Raw genomic sequence first — 19,315 nt, 5'->3', positions numbered from 1 at the left:
TCAAAATATGAAAAATCCGCCTTTAAAGTTTTCAAATGAGTTTCGTTAGCAGTGTGCATTCTAAACTAATCAATAAATGGGTTTGACTATATTTACGTACGGAAATTTACACAATCAGCTTCTTCTAATTACAGATCTGTACTTAATATCCTAATAATTTTTGGCATAAGCAAATTTTAACCCAATACAATGTATTTTGGCTTTGCTACAATACCCCAGCGACTTTAAGCTGGTTTTGTGCTCCAGGTCACAAATAGGCATTTGAATATCCTGATGATAGCTCTCTAATTCAGTCTGCATACTTAAAATCTGAAACTTCAAGTAATCTTTGGTTTTCAAGAATAATACTTTACATTGGAAATATTTAAAAACAAGGGCAAAGTGAGAAAAGACTTAAATACACTCCTCAGAATTGTTTTCCCGAGTTTATTATACTTTCATTCTGTGGGTATACATTTGCTAATGTTGCTTATGCAGTAAGGTACAAATCTTATGTGGTTAGCGGCACAGTGGCCGCTCTTACAGAAAGAAAGTGCATAGAAGAGCGCAACGAGTGCCGTTGTGGGAGGTCTGAATGAGTTCAAGAAGGCTCAGAGAGGGGGCAGTGTTGCTGCTGTACAGGTCGGAGTCTGTAAATGGCGCTGTTTCCACAGTTCCTGTTTTTTGCAGACTCACCTGAATAGGCAAATGGAGTACTCAGCCCTAGCCCGAATCAGGGCCCGGTGGTATGCGTAGGAGGCCAGCGAAGGGTGTGGTGTTCCAGATGGACCTTATTCAGGCTGAATGCACCACTTCTGTGCCTTCATTACGCTCCAGTAGGGGTCTATGAGCAGCATCCAACAATGCACATAAAGCCCCAGTGCAATGAACACAAGACAGAGGATGGTGTGTCACATAACTTCTTCAAACTTGCTGAATAGATCCATGGACACTCTATTAAAAGCCTTGGCCAAGTCGCGCTTCCTGTAGCAGTGAAAAGTGAACAATTACGTAAGAAACCAAAGTTTGAAACCCGGAATAAGAAGAAGAGATCTTATCTATCTCGTGATGTGAGTTTCGAAAGGCAGACTAAATATGAAAACATGCAATGCAACTTGTACCTGAAAACAACTCCTGCAATTGAGCCTTGATGTGGGAAATGAGCTGCAATGAAGACCCGAGAAACACTGACGACAAAACCTGCACACCCCAGAAAAGGGCCCAAAGAAGACCCTGCCAAGAACACTAGTATATGGCACAAATGCAAAGGAAGGAAAAATGTTTATCATTAATACTAAATAGCAAAACATAGAAATGAAGATCGGGTTATTTTTCAATGCTTCAGATCTATATGAGAACTGGGCCCATCATCTACCCAAAGATGCTAAAGAAATGAGTTTACTAGTAGCAAGAGGTATTTTTTGCCTGACTGTAGTCTGGAAAGATTGTGATATGTTGTGCAAATGTTTTCCTTCCTTCCTTTTGTAACTGTTTTCTCTCTAATTGTTTCTGGATGATTTCTTGTGATTGAGGAGCATTTTCCATGCAATTCCATAGTCACGGGTATTATCTGGTTACAGTAAGTCTTACTGAAGGATCTTATATAAAAACGTATAAACAGGAAATAATCCCTCACCATTTTTTAGGGGGGTCACCATTCCATGCAAAAATTGTCAGGAGTGATGTGACCATGGCATAGTAAAACTCCCTGCAGCTCCCATCGCATGACCGGAGGGACTTCCTAGAAGAGCAGTCACAAAACAGCTGTGAAATCTGCTTTTGATTAAGTATGTTGGTTGGTCTATATAAATACAACGAGAAACATTAGGAGACACTCACCAGGGCCGGTCTCGCATGTCATGGGGAACTGTTTGATTTGTGGTACAGTCAAGTCGTCCATAATAAACAGTTTCTTTAACCCACCAATAAGGACGCTCGCCAAACATAAGCCTATTTAGTGATTTAATAAATAAATCTGATTAGGACCAGTGAAGATAAATTCATTACATTTCCATTAGACATTCAATATTGAGATTTGTGATTATTCTGTTATTTATCCATTCAATCTGGCTCCAAATGCTTCTTTTAAGATTTTTTTTCTTGAATATTTACAGAAGCAACAATACTTACCACTTGAGGACTAAGTTGAGCCGTCTCCCACAACAGCAACCCAGACCAGCTTTACTCCCCCTGCTGATTGTAGATGAAACCAAATGGGGAAAAAAGTATAAAAATGTTGTGCGCAGGTCAGCCATTGTAGACACAAATGTAAACCAGCTCTGGGCATGTCCATAATGCATCTGCAGGTATAACGTACTGCTGACCCCATAACCATACAAGACTCATTATTACTACTGTTCTAAAACAGCAATATTACGGATCCTCGTTCATGTTTTCAGTTTTTAGGTAACATTATGAGTCTAAGCAGGCACAAACTGCTATTCGTAAAATCTCTTAATCTTGTTTTCAGTATCTTGAATCCGGATTGTCATCTCAGCGACGGACCTGCATGAGTTCAGCCTGCTCCTTTTATCCATCCACTCAGTTGCCTGGTCACTGGGCACCACCTGAGCTTTGGACTCTCTAGAGTAAATAGAGGGGAAATTGTCTGCAGCCATTAAAGTGTGGTCATTAAAGCGGGCATTGTGCGGTGCATGTGTGTGTGAAGTGGCAGGTTTTGGGTGCTAAATTTAGCTCTCGATTATGAGTAAAGACCACTCACTTGTTGAATGAGGTTAGGTGCACGGACACATTGGACTCTTGTAGTGTTCTCTAAAGTTGTCTTGTTAATAAGAAAATGTGTTTTATGTATTTATCATGTGTTATTGATGTGTTTATTGGGTTTTATTTTTCTATACCTCACAAGTCTCTTTTACTGCATTTATTGTGTTTGATCAAAACATGTTGTTTAAAAGTTTAAAATTACTGCATTTATTTGAAATCGAAATCTTTTGAAACATCAATACTGCAAATATCTTTACTTTCACTCTTACTTAATCAATTTAATACAACCTTGCTGAATAAAAAGTATTCATTCTGTCCTCTAAAAAAACATACTGACCCCAAACTTCTGAGCAGTAATCTATATATGTAAGGATGTAATGTGTATTGAAATTTGGGGGGAAAATATGTGCTTTGACAAGAAACTGACACAAATATTGATGTAAAAGGTAATTACATAAAATGTAATTCTCATCATTAGTGTACCGTAGCTCAGTCCTGGTTCAGTTGTGTGGCCATCAAATAAAGAATTAGCAGGACATTATTAGAGTTTTGACCGAGACCTTCACACGACACTGTTTACCTTGACTTGTCATTTCCAGCAAACTCTAGAGGCTGTTCGTGCTCGAGGTCTTGTGAGATGGCACATTTTCCATTGGCTTCCAGAAACTTCTGAGAACGACTCAAACCATGTGAAAAAAACAAAAGATGGAACCATGTCCAGAGCAGACTGTAAACAAGAACACTACCTGCAGGGTGTTTAAGAGCTCCACAGTGTTTACAGATGCCATCTCCACATAGACCCATCAGCCTAGTCATGTGCAGCATATACAGTATGTACATGCTATTACCATGATCAGAAGGCTCATTTGTGTTGTCTTCATCCAGTTAAGCATGCTTTGTGTTTTGAGTTCTGCTGTTAAACATGCGATCTTGCATTTACAGTAGGTGTACTGTAGTTCAATATTCCGTCGAACCAAATATAGCTCACATACACAGGAAAACATACAGGAAGTGCTCAGTTCTTGAAGGACAGTGCAATCTCACGCCCTCTGGTCATGTCCAGTCTCAGAAGTCTTTACCTCTGAAACCAAAACAACAATGGTCAGTTCCTGTGGGCATACAGCTTTGAAAATAAACACTGTATGCTTTCGACCACATATTCTACTGAACTGTGTGAATTATGCTGGTCTAATAAAAGGAGATAGTCTAGTGGGAATATATCCAAACAGTGGGAGTGCTGAGAAAGTTAAAAGGAGCGGTTGTAGAGCTTGTACAACTCTTGGAACCTATGGAATTTTTAAGCACAAGCCAGAAGATATTAGCCTTTCTTGGAATTCTTGCAATACATGATACACAACCACTTATCGTCTCTCATGTGAAACTATACAGCCTGGGAAACATGGCAGAGTTTGATAAATTGATTCTGTGCTCTGTGAAACACATTTTGGTTTATAGTTTGAAAACAGACTGATAGAGCTACAGAGTTTATTGACTGAGAATTATGTGAAGATGTACCAGTCCACTAAAGGCCATTTCACAATGCACCGAAAAACAAACAGCAATGGACACATTTGATGGGTTTTGTCGGATCAATGTGTTACACATGTTGGTATTTGATGGCATTAGTTGGTGATTAAATGTTAATCCAAACAGCATATTTCCTTTTTTTGTTATTAAATTTAATTTTTTGAATGCCAGTAATTTAAATAAAAATCATCATTAAAAAAGGACAAAATACTTTTTGAAACACTGTATGGTGTGAAAAACCATAGCAGAGGCTTCATGTGCTGATATTTGTTTTATTCAGGTCTCTCTGTATATTGTTAGATCTGCCTGTCCTTTGTCAGCAATGCCTTGTTCATCACTCTGACAGTCCACTTTAAGCTCACTCCAGCAAGTAACAAACACAGCAGATACTCTAATTAAATAGCCTTGCTTTGTTCGTTCATCTGTTTGTGGATATAAACTGTTGTGTTATTGTTTGTAACTGCTTGAAATGACATGTGAGACACATTGTTTAAATCTGAGAGATTGCAGCACATGTAGGGCTTGCGCAGTGATAAATTCCTTTACCTTGTAGGGGAGATGGGGCTAGCTGTCACACAGGGTGGTTATTACAAGCGCTGTAGGCCTATATTACTAATGATACACAAATTGTGTTGGACATTTCAGGGCAAGTTGTCACACTTTATCAGGGCAAGTTTTTCATGTGGTTTTAAATGTATACAATTTATTAAATAACAGTATTTCTTAGCCACAACAATGGTTTGAGATTTTTGCATGTTGATTTTTCTATTTTTTTTTGCTGTTATAATGGTAATGGTTGAAATGTGCAATTTTGTGGTCAGTACTATTAAAAAAAAAAGAAAGAAAAAAAAGAGTAGGAGAATAGAAAGTGTGACTATAGCCCTTGGTCTCACCCCTACAGTATCTCATGGGAGGAAGGTAAAGTATGTATAAACTTAGATAACATGGACATAACTGGGATGGCTGCTGCTCTCCAAATGTACCATCTGGAATTCATTGACTGCTGACATCTTGACAGAATAGCTGTATGTATGTGTATAAGTGGGGGAAGGGTGTCTGTTTGAGACACAGAAAGAGAGAAAACGAGTTGGAATTTGTTTAATATGTATACATGCATCAGTCTTTATATACTTTGAAATGAGAGACAGCTGTGAGACAAACAATCATCAATCGTTTGAAGAAGTTAGAGCACAATGTCAGTTCTCATAATTTATAGACCTCCTACAGGTCATGCTCTTAATAGGTTTGAATTCCTTATCTGTTCAGCTGTAAAACCAGGCCTGTGTTTTGCATGCGTCTACTGTCGGCTAATAAGGAATCTTATCCGGGTTAGGCTTTTGATTCAATAGAGCTGAACTCCTACAAGTATAGAGGACATGTGTACAGGCCAGATAATTACTCCAAGGAGAGAAACAGAATGCACTATTAATTGATTGCAGATGAACTTGCAGAGCATGATGATAGCAAGGGTCATGTGTCAAATTCTCAGTGTACTGAAAAAATGTGCCTTGTCATGATGATTTGAAAGGTGCTCTTAAGCAGCAAGAGGTAAAGATTTTTAGTATACTCTCTTAAAAATAAAGGTGCTTCAAAAGGTTCTTCAAGCGATGCCATAGAAGAACCAATTTTGGTTCCACAAAGAACCATTCAGTCAAAGGTTCTTAAAGAACCATCTCTTTTTTACCTTTTTATAATCTGAAGAACCTTCTTTTACACACAAAGAACCTTTGTGACACAGAAAGGTTCTTCAGATGTTAAAGGTTCTTTATGGATCCATTTAGACAAAAAAAGGTTCTCTTCTATGGCATTGTGAAGCACCTTTATGTTTTGAAAGATGTGTATAACAAAACATGTTCAGTCTGTTCTTTAAAACTATCATATTCAGAAGATTTGGAATGTGGGGCATGAATCATATGGACTCATTTAACAAAGTTTCAGTGTTATTGGTTTTTTTCTTATTGGGACTGTTGAATGAAAAACATCTGCTTGAAGGTTATTTAAATTTCTTTGTGTTTCACAGAACAAATAACAGCATACAGATTAAGAACATTTGCATAAACATTGGTTTATGCAGGTTGTTCTGGTGCAAAAAACTGATTGTTTTTTTTCAAACAAACAATTTGTTTAAAACATAAGTAACATGTAACTGTCATTTCTATGCTTGAAGCATGGACATGAAATGCTTATATCCAATTTATTTTTTCCTTACTGCATACTGCAGAATGTCCAGACTGGTGATTTATATTGATAACAAAATAAATAAAAAAAACCCCATAAAATAAATCTGTACTCATTCGTTTATGATGTCATTTCTGAGTGAACTAAAGCCGTTCACACAAAGGATGATAACTAAATCTATAAAGTTTTCATAATCGGTTATTGATAACAAAACACACTGATTCCAAAGTTTTCGTCTGAATTTTCTGCATGTTAAAAAAATAAAATGCCCTCGAAACTTTCGTCCGTCATAAAATAATTTGGATCAGGTTCGATTTTCTGTTTTCTCGCAATTTCCCCTCAGTAACAAGCATTTTGATAGAAAAAGGATGACAAATAAAAGAAGAAGAAAAAAAAACGCATAAGAAAATTTTGGACTCGGTGTACAAGGACCTTAACTCTGTGAGAATAGTCCATAACACAAGTGTAAAGATATCATTGAAATCACTTTCAGAATATGTTTTTTTCTGGCTCCTTATAATTCTATGAGAACGAAATCATAGAATTATCTTTTTATCAATTGGAGCTTTGAGCATTTAAAATAGCAGACAACAAGCTTATTATTAACAGCATGTATAAACCTTGTATACAATTATGCCATTTAAAAATGAAAGCATGAAAAAATTACTACTACAAGAACAACAACAACAAAGAAACAATATAGTGGTCCACCTTCACATTTTATTACATGGATGAACATTTTAATAAAAATAAGAGTGTATTCGGTGAGGTGTTTTACCAATCTATTTCAGTTTTCCTAAATCTCTCTTTAGATAGCGTTTACACAGTATAATGTAAATGGCCCTTCACAAAAATACACTACATAAAGAAAGGCAGGATATAACCTAAATAATATGCTAATTTAATAGTCTGAACTAATCACATCATACAATCATTTCGCTACAAACTTCATAATATTTACATAAAAAGCTACAAAAGCAGGAAACTGCTTGTCAAAATAACTATAAGTGAGTGAGGATGGATTATATACTACTGCAAATGTTTTAACAAGACTGTAACAGCATACATATATTACAATCTGAATTAGGATCCCTAATCAAACTTCATAACACCTTCAAAGCCGTGGTAAGTGAACGGCTCCAGTGTGGAACTGCATTGATCCTTTTTCCAGACACGCCATTTTATTGTACTCCCACAGTCACTCTCAGAGCCTGGAATAAAATACACTCCATCAGGTGAGTGGATGGACGGATCTTCATTAATGTTATGCGGCCTAAGGATGACACCGCCACCATTGCCTATAGTAACTGTGTTGGGGATGTCTTCTGCATGTGTGTGTAGGAAACCAGCGGTCACCCAGGCAACCAAATCCTTTATAAGACATAATGAAGTTTAAGCCATTATTTGCATTAAATAAAAGCATCTGATGAATAAAAACATTCTGATTAAGTGGTCCATTAATACCTCATTGACGATCATCTCATTATCTTCAATATATTTGCTGAAGTCAACATATGGGGACCACATGTAATTCTGACTGTACAGACTGCTACTTGTCTGCTCTTCATCTTTATGCTTGGTTATAGCAACTTTATACCTAGAAGAAAGAAAGAAGCAAATGGGAAAGCAGCTAAAGCAATAAATAATACATATGCACTCAGTATTGTGTGCATGACTTACCGAGCCCAGGACATGGACCTCTCTGTGGACTCACTTTCAGGGAGGTGATCTCCAGCAAAGCTCACCACCTGAAGCTATAAGAGCGATGGTGGCCCACCGATTAGTCTGATTACTGGCTATATGAAGGTAACGGGGTGTTTTGACACCATGAAGCATCGCTGCTTCTTTTTCTGTCTTGATTTGCTGCTCCACTAGTTGTGGTATCTTTGCTTTCGCTGAGGGCATCCATGGTAATGGCACTTCCTTATACACCATGTCTTTAGTCTGAAATATATTCTTCACACCTTTATAAAAAGAAAGATTTTTTTTAAAACTGTTTTGTGACTTTAAAAAGTTTTTTTTAATTCTCCTTGCTATTCTTCGCAAGCTGATAGAATTTAACTTGGAATTTCTATATTGTCAGCTCTATGTGAGATAATTTTCAGTATGACCAAAAAAGAAAGACCCTTGTGAGATTCTTAAAGGGATAGTTCACCCAAAAACATAAACAGTCTGTCATCATTTACTCTTCATATTGTTCCAGATCTGTATGCTGTTAAGACATAATGAAATATGTAAGTTATTTGTCCCATAACGTCACATAAAATGACTTATATCATTAAATTTATATTTTGGGTAAAGTATCACTTGATAATATGAAATATGATTTCTAAATACTGATGAGCGACACAACACTAATATACTTACTTCATTCATCTGTATATTTTTGAAAATACTTGTGAGCCAGGAAACAACAAGGGTGTGGGTGACATTTCTGCCATGGGACTTATGGCTGTTCTCAATGGCGCAATCAAGCTGAGCAACAGGCTGGCAAGTTGCCACATGTATCTTTATTAATGATCTGATATTTTTTTTTCCTTTTATATTTTTCACGGTTTTCTGAATTGTTTTAGTTAAAATTTTGCTGAAAAGCATATGCTGTTTAATATAAAAAATGTTGCCATATAGGCGACGTGACCCGCTAATGGCACGTGACAGGATGTCACAACATGTCAACATCTAAGTTTATTTATTTATTGGAAATGTTCAGCTGATATCTCTATGCACCGATAAAAATGCAATTAAAGTGACTGTAAATAAAAGTAATTAGGCCTACTGTAACTTTAGTAAAATGTGCTTGTTTATTTTAGCTCTTACCTAAAATATCCAGGTCGACTTAAAATTGATAAAAATGGGTGTGGATATTTCCAAGGACATTCTCTGCAACCTGTGGCCGTACTGCAATTCCATCATCTTAAAGGAGGATGATATGTAGCCAGTGGCGTGAACTCTCGCTTCCACGGATCCGCTTTGATAGAAAATAAAGTCCCATATGTAATCATAGTTCCCTATCGCAGTAATAGTGCGGAACACCAGAGCGCTGTTTGCAATCCCACCATACCCATTATGAAAGAATATCTGAGAAGTGTCGCGCAAAGGTCGTCCAATGTCATGTTCAAAACACAGATGGAGTTTTCTGAAACGCTGCGTGACGTTGGTGTCAATATAGCGGTAGGTTGTTACATAGGTGGCGGCGTACGGACAGTCGACCCCACGCACGAGCTCGTGAGCGAAGCGACCGATCCCAATACTTGAGTCCAGGAACTTCGTGAGGATCATCCCAGGCGTAACAGAGCCGTAGACAGACATCGCATCCTGCACGCTGAGTTCGTACGCGATCCTTTCTACTTTAAACCGAACATCAAACACCCGCATCCAGTCAGAGAGCTCAAACCAAACGCGAAGCCTCCAGTCCAGATAAATCACCTGGTTGTTTTTAACGCTGTAACGTTTCCCTTGTAGATAATACTGCTGTGGTCCTAAACCAGAAGGCTTCTTCCTTGGCTTCAGCGAAGCGTGATTTGGGATTTCTTTGTAGACTATCTTTTTTAAATTATTAGCTTTGTATCTTGCCATAAATTCATCAATGGTGTCAAAGTATTGACCGTTGTACAACCAACCTGTCAACAGTCCAGTTCGACGAGTTGCTGCTTTCGTGATTGACCAGGATCTCGAGCCCACAGGATGGATGTACATGCCACTGAAATCGCGGAAAAAAAAAAAAGAGATCCAGGTCTTGCGGTCACCACTTTTGATGCCTTCTCGGCATGCCTTCAAACGGCAGCAGTTTCCTTTTTCTTGGGATATAACCAAAACTTTCACTCAAAGGTTTTTCAAGTTTTTGGAAAACTTGACTGAGGAACGTGAAGAGCTGCACAGAACTCTCCGATTGTCACCGTCCGGGCTGTGAAGGGTAACTCCGAGGTATTGTACTTCTTCTGAGTAACATCACGATATTGCAGTTGACCAGATAACGGTCCCACCACGTACTCCCTTCAGGTAACCGCGCTCGCCATAGAACACAACGACGCCTCGCTTCGCGTGCGGGCTTCTGTCCGCTGGAATCCAAGTAGCGCAGCACATCTGCCTTCCTCGGCAGTGAGAAGGTCATTAAAAAGAGGAAATTCTCCGAGGACTTTGCCGTTAACGAATGGGAGATTTTTAAGTCTTTTTGGGCCCACTTGTAGTCGCGGACAGACTTGTACTCCTCTGCTGTTAGGTCTGCGAAAACCAGACTTTTATCTGAGTGTGTCACTTTGTAGGGACTCCTGCGGCTGCTGGGACATACATTTTGGAAGCCTGTTTGAATTTAAGCAATATCAAACACGATGTTGATGATCACTGAGATAAGTCCCAGAAGTATCAGTAAGTATTTTAACAAGAGAATTCATTATTGTAGCGACCAAGACTCTCTGTGCTTGAAGGCAACGCTCGCGTCTCGAGCGTGAGAAGTGCAGAATGGGTCTCAGATACCTCAGTATGCTAGTAGTAAATGTGATAACCACACCCACATGAGCTGCTCCCCTAAAGTTTCACACACGACCCTCAGTGCTTTAATGCAATCATGTTTATTCATTTTACACCTGCAGTTTCTATTTCATGTGCATGAACCTAAATGTGCATAATTTAGTGATTCTTGATTTTGTAGGTTTCAGCAGCACTCTAATTTGAATTTGTAACTTTTAAAAGCAGTGGTCAGGTGTAGCTTTTTATGTGAACGTTTCTTGACATTTGAATGAATCTAGTTATATCATTAATATCCTTTAACTGTTAATGGATTTGCGCGTTAAATGCTGATTAAATGGTATATTATATAAATATATACATATTACATATACCTACATACATAATTTTAGCGCTAAATCATTACTAAGGTTACTATTGGACTAAGTGTGAACCCAGCATATTGAACAAGCAATGTTAACTCAACAAGCAATGTGAAATGAACACTCGCTTAACACTCATGTGGAAATTTCAGACATTAGTTATTTTTCCCTGGTTTTCATATCATTCAAATCTAAGTTTCATTTCCATTGAGGGGAGGAAGGAATGGTTCCTCAACAGTTCGTCATGTTTGTTTGGACATGCCCTGCATTTGTGCTTCAGGAAAATATTCGATTTCTTGATAAGGTGTGAGTACTACAGAAAAGTCTTTTTTTTATGATAAGTTCTAGAGAAACACATTTGAATCCCTGGAAAACAGGAAATGCAGAGAAAAATTAGGGGTAACCATTCCAAATTTAAGTTCTCTTAACTGATGGTCAAAATACAATACAAATACTCTCTTCGTCCAGACAATGCCACACAGACAATATTCTTTAAAAAAGGTTACACAAACAAAAAAGTGAACAAGACTTTAAAATCTGATAGCATTTGTTCCTATTTTGGATTTATGATATTTCCAAGATATCGCCAATCCTTTAAGTTCCCATTTTTCATTGGATATTACAAAAATACCTATTGCAAACGGGACTCCATGCAGTTTATTCATCTTACCCAAATGAGCTTTTTTTTTTGTGAGTAATTCTCAATAAATTTGATTGAAGATACCATTTAAACAAATTTTACAGTAGACACTGTACTAAATAAAAGCTTCAAATGCAAAGTGCAATATATATAAGTAGGCTACATCTTGTTTAAAGGATGTTTAGATAATTTTATTAGGGGAAGAGAAAATACTGGCCAAGAAATCAGATAACAAACAAGGAGGGTTCCCTGAGACATTTACTTAGAATTACACTATTGCACAGTCATGGCTTACATAAACATAGCTACTGAACAAGATTTGCTCCCTTGTTAACTCTTCCTTCTGTTTGTATTAACTCTTCACTCAGTTGTATGATCCTATTCTGACAATTTCCAAATGTTCTCCATGAGCAATATATATTTTTGTCTATTTCAGTTTCAAATAATACCAGAAAAGTGGTAATTACACGTGGAGTGTTTGCAAATTGAAATAAAATGCAAAGATATTAATGTAGCTATGTTGTTAAATTATACACTATTTATATTTACAATTATAGCTAAAGGATTATGATTCAGGAAACAATATTTGTTTACCATACTTAATCAAGGTAGGGACTGAAATTAGAATCGGTTTTTTATTATTAATTGAATAGTGGTCAACGTGACATTAAAATTCCAGCTGCAAAAAGTTTCTTATTGAATCTGGTTTTGGTTCGCAGATTAAATTACTCCATACTCTAATGTCTCAGGATAATGTGTTTTTTTTTTTTTTAAGGATAGCCCCAATACTGCCCACTTGCAGGGCAGACTTAAGGGTAAAATCACAAGTCCGTGCTGCACATTTGAACTGCAGATGTTCTGTGTGACCTGGAGATTCTGTGTGTTGACCTGGTCTCGTCTGTCCTGATTGCATCACAATTGTTTTAACTTTCATGTTTAAACATCTCTTGTTTGAACTCTATTGTGCAATGTGTCTCCCCATCACAGGGGGAGGACAAAAGAGTGGGGATTTTTTTATGTAAAAAATTGTATTGCAATTGGTGCCCCCCTGTTGGTCACACAAATTTTTGTGCCATGGATTTTACTTGGAAAAAAAAAAGATTTTTTTTTTTTCCTCAGTAAACTTTAAAATAAACACAATGAAAAATAACATATAGAACACACATACTAGTTGACTTCGATTATATTATCTATAATATCCAACTGATTCATGATCATCAAAGTGATACAGTGAGCCAGATTTTTTAAAGAAGAATAGAGAAACTGTGGACAGATCACAAAGACTTTTTCGTCAAAATATTTTTTACTAACAGAGTAATGAAGAGCAAAACTTTGTTATGCTGATAAAAAAGACAAAACTTGCATATAGTGTGCAACAACTCAGAACATTTTCCACTATATGATTTGTAATTTGCTTTCACCTAAAACACCTTATCCAAATCTCTGCAAAAAAAAAAGACATCAAATCTACGTAACACGTTAAATAAAAAATTTGGTTTTAATGAATAAAAAATTTACAATGCCAAACATACATAAATAAATAAATTAAATAAATATAACAAGATCGATAGTCACTGCCAGAAAAAATACAGAAATATATTTTTCAGTGAAAATTTTAAATTACATTTTATACAAAAGATAAATAACAAGTTACGTTTTCCCAAAGAGATTTTAACCTGATTGCAGTGAATAAATGACAGTAAAGTTTGATCTCCCTCAACTATGCAGAATACACATAAGTTAGCAACAAATAAAAAAATAAGCATTTTGGGAGTTTGTTGGATAAACATTATGGAAAATATTTAAAATGTACCTCTCTGATTTTCTTAGAAATGCAGAATTTTTCAGGAAGTAACTTTAGTTGACAAGTAAAATTGGTCTAGAAAAATGTACACCTAGGGGATGTATATACTGAATAATGTAACACTGACTTTATATATGTTACATTTTTTTATCAAGAGCAAACTTCATCCAATAAGAGTTTGTCACATTTACATTACATTTAGTTCATTTAGCAAAGCTTTTATCCAAAGCGCACTTACAAAATGAGAAACAATGGAAGCAACCAAAATCAACAAGAGAGCAAAGATATGGCAAGTGCTATAACAAGTCTCAGTTTAGATTAACAAACAGTTTTTTTTAATTATATAATAAATAAAAAAAGAAAACAGATAGAATAGAAAAAGATAGAGCAAGCCTAGTGTTTTTTGCTTTTGTTAATTGTATAATTAATTACAAGGAACACAAATAGATACAAAAAGATTAGAGAAGCTATTTTTTTTTAATAAAGAAAACAAGTTAGTAAATGAATATAGAGTACATTTTTAAAAAGGGGCAAGTTTTTTTTTCAAGAATAAAATTATAGCAAGAAGAGAGGTGCTAGAGTTTAGAGGGTCCAATAAAGATGGAAGAGATGTGTTTTTAGCCGATTCTTGAAGATGCTCGGATTGAGTTTGGGCAGGGTCCATTCACCAGGAGGGAACAGGTCATTTAAAAGTCAGTGAAAGTGATTTTGTGCTTCTTTTGGGAGTTGTACACAGCGCCGTTTTACTTGCAGAACGCAGATAGAGGCACTAAGTCTGAAGTTATGAATTAAGGTAAAGGGGTGCAGAGCCAGTGTGGTTTTGTAGGCAAACCTCAATGCCTTGAATTTTGTATGCGAGCAGCTATTAGTCAGTGCAAAGTGATAAAAGGGTGTGACGTGCAATCCTTTTTAGCGCTCATTAAAAATGTATCTTGCCTGCCCGCGTTTCTGGGATTAATTGTAAAGGTTTGATAGAACTGGCTGAAAGACCTGCCAAGAGAGGCGATTGCAATAGTCCAGCCTGGACACGAAGAACAGAGCTTGAACAAGGAGTTGTGAAGCATGTTTTGAAAGAAAGGGCCTGATCTTCTTGATGCTATGAAAGTCTGTTAGACAAGCTGAGATGCGAGCTGCTATCGTCGGGATTATCAGGAGGGAATGAGAGGTAGAGTTGAGCAGAGTTGGCTCAAGGAAATAAGCGAACGGGCGCCCCGAGAGAGTACATGAAATGACAGCTTGATTTTCATTTTTCATTATTAGTATTATTATTTATTTTGTGACATATTCTTGTCAATGGATATGTATAATAAGTGGCCCCAGGGAAGCTGTGGTTTACAGTGAATTTATTAATTTTTTTAAGGGCTATTGTTAGGCACGAAGCGGAGTGCCTACAATCCCCTTAGCAGTTATAACTTCACTGTAAACCATGGCTTCACGGGGCTTCATTACTTTTATAAAACGGTTATTCCATATAAGTAGTAAGGTTTCACAAATAAAAACAGAGCAAATAAAATTGTAATAATATTAATTAAAACTTCCGCCAAACAATGTTCCTTTAGTTCCTCAGAAACGGTTGTGATTCCAACAAAGTGGTTGCCGGAGCAACCACACATGTAACACAAGATGTATGTTTGTATAGTTACTTACACAACAGCTTTGAACTTGGCTCAACCAATCAGAATCAAGGACCGGACACTATCCGCATTTTACAAAAAAAATAAAAATAAGCAGTATACATATCATCTTATTATTCCATACCGACGCTGAATTATTTTTTTTTTTTTTTTGTCATTTAAACAACCTTAATCGAACCGCCCCCCCCCATGTTTAGTTGATCTTTAATGACAGATGGATGCTTCAGTGTGGATACTGTCAAGATTAAACATCAGGTAATTCACCCATTTCTCCCAAAATAGATGAAGGTAAGTGGCCATGAACTGTAGAAAAACAGAAGTAACTTTTATGGTTACCGATGGGTAATTTTGATGGGAATAAAACATGTTGTCAAATTTAAAGATGAAAGGATTATTATTACGCTTTCCATAGAAATCAGTGTGTATTAAAAACTATTTTTTTTCCCCCCCATACTTAATTGAAATGCCTATTTAAAGTCAGAAACCCAACTCATAAACAGTTGTTGATATATACATATAGCACAATGAGTGCGCGTCGTTCTCTGGCTCAGGGGCCAGCCAAAGTATAATAGCATAGCCTACTGTACGTAGGGTGATCTTCTTGTTTTACAAAAGGGAAGTTCCACGTTTGATTAAACATACGTAAACTAGCCAGCGGACATCTGTAATATATTATACTATTTTACACTTAGGCTGGTTTAGATTGAGTTTTTGTCTTCTGTGGGAAAAATATCCTCTTTTCTGGGTATAATATTTTTTTTTGTACATAAAACCAGCTTCTGTTTCATCTAAAACCTAACCTGATAACAGCTTAACATTATTTACCTTCGCCAACCTTTGGGGTCTTTGCTATATTCCAATATCATTACACCTCAATTAGATATAGATTAAGATTTGTTGTTTTTGATGTGTTATCCAAATAATTTATGTTGTATAGAATAACATTCTGTTTCCGTAAATGCATTGTTCTGCTAGGATTATTTAGCTACTTTTCAGTACACCCCCAGTAAGCATTCCAATTTAGTACTGTAGACTTTGAATGTTTAAAGCGCAAATTAAACATCTGGACCACTCTGTGGGTATGCTACTGTTACAATTAAAAATCGTTAGAAGGGTAAAAGTAATTATAATGTTTAGCAACACAGCTGCAACAAAATAAATTGACAACTATGTTAGATTTATAGTGCGTGAATAATCAAACATTGACAAATAATCTGTCGTAATGGTGGCACGGAGGGCCCCCCATGGTAAATATTCGCTTAGTGGCCTAGAGTACAAAGTCCGTGGGACGCATGAGTCCGCGACATTTTTAGCCTAGACCCGTTCCACGATTTTGACCGAAACCAGGCTTGTACTGCGGCATGGCGCCACATTTCAATATCGCGTCCTTTTTCTCATGCTGTAAAACAATGATTTTTTATAAATGTATCTCCATTACTGTACGGAGCTACGGTTTAGGTTGGAGGCTAGGTGGAGGCCTTAAATAAAAGAAACGAATCGCATTGGTAGAAAAAAAACATTATTGTTTGGTTTCCTGTGAGCTTGCTCCGTATCGAGCTAACAACCGTGAATTGCGAATATACAGCCATAAACTTACTGTATTTTGCAGCAGGTAGAAACGGATATATGTACGCGCACTGTAAGGGTAGGGTTCGCGGTTGTGGTAGGTGTAGACGCTTAATCACCATCCCTATTGCATAACGTAGTATGTGTAGCATTTTTCGTCTGTCGAGATTGTGGCGTGACCTACCCACTGTTTTAGTGGCACAAGGTAGGAAAATCTTACAGGTAGAGTGGCGGCGACAGAATCACCCGGCCATGGAGTTAAGTGTAACAATCAGCATGATAAATACAAATACATAAAAGCACCTAACGTGGAGACAAACTTTTATGACAGAATGAAAGATCTAGCCTTCATACTCCAGTATAGACCATCATCTTAAAAATAGGAACCATCCCCACAACGCAAAAAACGACCTCTGTCATGCAAGTAGCACACAAATTCAATTAAGATACATTTCTATTCTTGAATGACGTAAAACAGAACGATTGATGCTATGCCATACAAAAAACACAAGAAAACTCGACTGGTAGTACGCTTGGACGTGCATAGACGTGGAGTATATTAACATATGCAGACAGGCGGTTCGCGCTCTGTCGTTGACCAATCAAGACTCGTTCGCCCCCCCCCTTCGCGCTGGAAAAGCAAATGCCATACAGGTTCAGTTGCTGAGTTTAATAGATTATAGGCTATTTATACCTTCACGCCCACAACGAACCAACTATTACTCTTTAATTATTCATTATTTCTGGATCAAATTTATTAACGTGATAAGACATTAATTTTGTAAATACGTGTGCTAAGTTACATCTATTACGTTGAACAACTCAACAGGTTGACCCTTTGATCCTGAATCAATAAATGACCAGCAGCCCTGCCCATGTATTGTTGCGCTTCTGCTTTGAGTGACCGCAGGCCTTTTCCTGTCAGCTGATTGCAGAGGTGTGTGTTTACGTCGCTGATGTAAAACAGAAAAGGACCATTTTTGATCAGAATAATCGCTAGAAGCCGGGCACCAGTAACCTTCATACAAAGCGGTCATCCGTTTTCTAGTTTACCTATGCAACGCCTTAAATCGTGACTCGAGCCATGGACTTCTATATCAATCTGAAGGTGAATTATCCGAGGGAATGCGAGCGATTTCTTGCTGTCTGGCGGAGACGAAGAGCTGGGAGTCTATGGAGGCCATGGTAAGCAGAGGATGATGAGGGGATGTCAGTCTGACCACTCACCTTGATGCCGCAAAACCTTTCACCCCGAGTCATCCGATGTCCGCCTCATGCGATTAGGTACAAGACATGTTGGAGCCTTCACTACCAAGTGTGCTGCTTCGACGAGCGGAATGGCGTAAAAGCGTAATCATTTAGAAAGAATGGGCCAAGCGACCATTTTGATCCGAAAGCCCACGAATTTAAATAGCAGCCATATTTACATCTAAGAAAGTAACGTTGTTATATTATTATCTTATGACTGGGCGCAGATCTTTCCATCGACCTAGTCCCATAATTACAAACGGGTGTTTGGCACACTGTGAGTGAGGAAGGGGAACACCTGTTCCGTCGTGTAGATCCCAGGCTAAGCTCCTAGTTAATGTTGAGTCGCGGCACGGTCTCAAAAACACTAACAAGCTTTCCCTTACTACACAGGCACGATAGCGCGTAAGATACCCAGGAATAACCTAAGTGCCCCTACATCAAGTGCTGTCCCATGTGAGTCTCACTAGGTTTTGACACATTAACTATCAAAATCTGTTTCAAGCGAATGTCAATTTGGTGGGCCTCGCCTTCAAAGCGTCGGGTTAAGTCGTTGTCAGTTCGGAAGTAACGGTTCAACGTCAGCATTGCGACATCGACCAGAGGCCATGGCAAGGGTCTAAATATAACCCTACAAGGGGTGTTATTTGTGAAAAACGAGCCTGTGACATTATGTCCACATTTCTTACAAGGCTACTTACCACATAAGTGTGTTAATAAGGAATCGTTAAGTTGAGGTGGTAAAATGTTACTCATTATACCTTACTCTGGTGGAGACCGCTGAGAAAGAAACAGGTGGGATCCCGGATGAGACTTGAGATTGGTTCCGACGGTTGAGAGTAACGTCTCGATTATTCAAAATTTAGAATCAAGTATTATTGTTAAAAATAAAGGTTCCTAAAACAAGTTTTGTTCGTACACACAAGTAGCTTTGGCAAAGTCCCTTTTATGTATTCTATAGTCTTTTGCTGTCTTTTATTCTCAGGTTGTGAAGACGGTCCTTTGGCCTGTGCACTTTACAACACGACAATATTTCGATGTAGGGATGTAATGCAAGGAGTGTGAGGATGAAGAATTAAATATTTGTGACGTTTTGCTTGCCTGGCCATGTTTGTACACTTGCTTTTTTCAATGAAAAACACGAGACCTACTACTAATACAAAAATTATTATTATCGTTATTAGTTAAT

At 37.5% G+C, this 19,315-nt stretch overlaps 2 pseudogenes; both read right to left on the bottom strand.

The window, feature by feature from the left end:
* Positions 1-437: 437 nt before the first annotated feature.
* Positions 438-3,296, bottom strand: LOC109062330 (annotated as a pseudogene).
* Positions 3,297-7,192: 3,896 nt separating this feature from the next.
* LOC109083475 lies at positions 7,193-10,783 on the bottom strand (annotated as a pseudogene).
* Positions 10,784-19,315: the final 8,532 nt, after the last annotated feature.

The sequence above is a fragment of the Cyprinus carpio genome, chromosome B3 (genome assembly GCF_018340385.1).
Source record: "Cyprinus carpio isolate SPL01 chromosome B3, ASM1834038v1, whole genome shotgun sequence".
Classification (NCBI taxonomy): Eukaryota; Metazoa; Chordata; class Actinopteri; order Cypriniformes; family Cyprinidae; genus Cyprinus; species Cyprinus carpio.
Note: the sequence above shows the minus strand (reverse complement) of the source record. Positions and strands in the feature narration are given on the sequence as shown.